Source organism: Pteropus vampyrus, unplaced genomic scaffold, assembly GCF_000151845.1.
Source record: "Pteropus vampyrus isolate Shadow unplaced genomic scaffold, Pvam_2.0 Scaffold7, whole genome shotgun sequence".
Taxonomy (NCBI): domain Eukaryota; kingdom Metazoa; phylum Chordata; class Mammalia; order Chiroptera; family Pteropodidae; genus Pteropus; species Pteropus vampyrus.
The window spans coordinates 1334282-1337057 of record NW_011888788.1 but is presented as its reverse complement, the minus strand read 5'-3'; the positions used below and the strand labels follow the sequence as shown (position 1 = coordinate 1337057).

The following is a 2776-nucleotide window of genomic DNA, read 5'->3' as shown; positions in this document are numbered from 1 at the left end:
AAAAAAAAAATGATTATATAAATTAAAGACTTCTGCATAGAAAATAATGCTATAAGCAAAGTAAAAGAAAAATGATAAACTGTGAAAAATTATTTACAAGCTATGTTATAAAAAAGAAATATTCCTAATAGAGTTTTTAAGGGAAAAATGGAAATGACCTCAAGCATATGAAAAGATGATTAACTTCAATCATGAGAGAAATGCAAATTAAAATTACACTGAAGTATCATTTCTCACCTAAAAACATAAAAGTTTGACAATATGTGGACTGGTGAGGAGGTAAGAAAACAAGCACTCTCATACACAGCTGCTGGGTGTACAAATGGTACAGCCTTTAGAGGGAAATTTGGCAATATCTAACAAAACTATGCAACTATCTTTTGAAACTGAAATCGCATTTCCAGAAGTCCATCACAAAGATATAATAGCAAAAGTACAAGAAGTAGGCTATTCACAAAAGTGTTGATGACAACAGCAAAGACGCAAACAACCCAAAATGTTCATCAATTAGGGGATGTGATGTATAAACTATGATATAGCCACACACGAAACAGTAGTAGATTTAAAAAGGAATGAGGAAGACTTCCACATACTGCAATGGAGTAATCTCCAGGATATATTGTTATGTGGAAAAAAAAGGAAATGCAGAGAAAAGTATATATAGAGTGTACAACCATTTATGTATAAGCTCAAGCACACACATGAATTCATTTTTCTCTTTAAAAAAAAAAGAACAACAAAGGCCTAGAAACAATGAACTCAGCAGCACTGAACATGACTAGTATTTATATTGGAGTATCTAAAAACTATTCTCTCTCTTGCCCCTCAAAAAAACTAGGATTCTTCAGAGAAAAATCTAATTTCATATCTGGAACAAGAAATGCTCATGGTGCGCTTGGAAGATCTTGGCATGCCAGAAAGAAAGGAAGACTACAGTAGTATCAAGAAGACTCAAGAGCTAACATGAAAAGGAGCTGGCTGGCAAAAATTGGGAAATGTTTCAATTTAATAAGAATAAAACCTATAATGGATTGAAAATGTATCAAATATTTTTAAATCCATGAGTTCATAATGATACACAACCACTTCCCCAAAAAGAAACTTCATTTCTCATTTTTGAAGAATGCTAAGAAATCAGTTCATCATTTTAAAAATTGGTAGACACAGGAAAAGAATCAACATTATGATGTGATCTTCCCAAAATATAGAAGTGAATCTGATCGAGCTAATCTGCAAGAAGTTCAAGAGAGACCATTATGTTACTTGAAAGCATGGGGATGCAATAATCAAAATCTGGACTATAGGAAACTCTACAGGACAAACAACCAGTTTCTTTAACAAATAAGGTGAGGGGGGGAATGGTGGGTTAACAGAAGCTTAAAAAACATTTCAAGCAATTGTAATTTATGAACCTTATTTAGATAATTCGAACAAATTAAATTTTTAAAAATTATGAGGCAACTGGGAAATTTGAACACTGATCGAACACTGAGTGATATTAAAGAATTACTATTTACTTTTAAAAGGGGACAATTGTATTGTGGTTGTGTTTTTCAAAAAGTCTATCTTTGGAAGATATCTAGTCAATCCTCATTATTCATAGATTCTGTATTTACAAATTCACCCACTTGCTAAAATTTACTTCTAATTTCAAAATCAATACTTGCGGGGGATTCATAGTCATTTGCAGACATGTGCATGCACAGAAAATTTGAGTTGCTCAATATGCATATTCCCAGCTGAGGTCAACAAGGTGACATTCCGTCTTCTTGTTTTAGTTCTCGGATTATAAACAAGTGTCCTTTTCGTGGTTTATTTAGTGTCATTATTTTGGCATTTTTGTGCTTTATGTTGGTAATTTTGTTATTTTAAATGACCCCTAAGTGTAATGCTGAAGTGCTGTCTAGTGTTACTATGTACGAGAAGCTTGTGATGTGCCTAACAGAGAAAATATATGTGTCTGATAAACTTCAGGTATGAATTATAGTGCTGGTGATATGAGTTCGATGTGAATGAATCAACTATGTATATATTAAATAAGGTGTCTTTAAACAGAAACACACATTAAACAAGATTATAAATTGTTTAGTTGATGAAAATGTTGTGACTAGAGGCTTGTAGGAACCTAAGCCTGTATTCTTTCTAGGAGCAGTATAATTCAATATTCTCTAATTCAGTGTCTGTGGTGACTTTATAGAATACAACTATACTACAAATATTGAGACTCAACTATATTCTGATGAAATTATATGCCAGGGAGCTGCTTCAAAATAATCTGAAGTGGGTTAGGGTTTCAAATTTCCATAATAAAGAGTTTTAACTTCCTTTGGGGAAAAAATCCACAGTACATGACTTACCTGCATTTTGCCTAAATCTTTTATTTCAAAACTACATTAAATTTCTGCACTAATATTAAAATTGGGTCTATTATCTTTTACATATTAACATGTACTAATGAGTTTAATTTGTTTTTAGTCTAAGGGTAAAAAAAATCTTAATGTGATCATTCCTAGCATCTGTCTCTAAAAAGAACAAAATCCAAACCACCCTATCCATTTACTTATTCACTTAGAAATATCTATTCAGCATGTACTACGTACAAAAAATCTCTGGTCTCAGTCCCTTTAGCCTGGAAAGTCAGCTGAAAGCTCAGCTCTCTCAAATGGATGAGGACACTCCCACAGGCTGAAGCAGCTCAATTTAACTTTGAACTCTATCTTAGTTTCTGCACAGTATTTCTTCATAATCTCATTAGTTCCTTACTGTATACTTTCTG

The 2776-nt window shown here is 32.5% G+C and overlaps 1 protein-coding gene across 1 annotated transcript in view; it reads right to left on the bottom strand.

Moving 5' to 3' along the window:
* ATRN (attractin) overlaps window positions 1-2776 on the bottom strand; it is a 147745-nt gene that overhangs the window by 67493 nt on the left and 77476 nt on the right. The window lies entirely within an intron of this gene.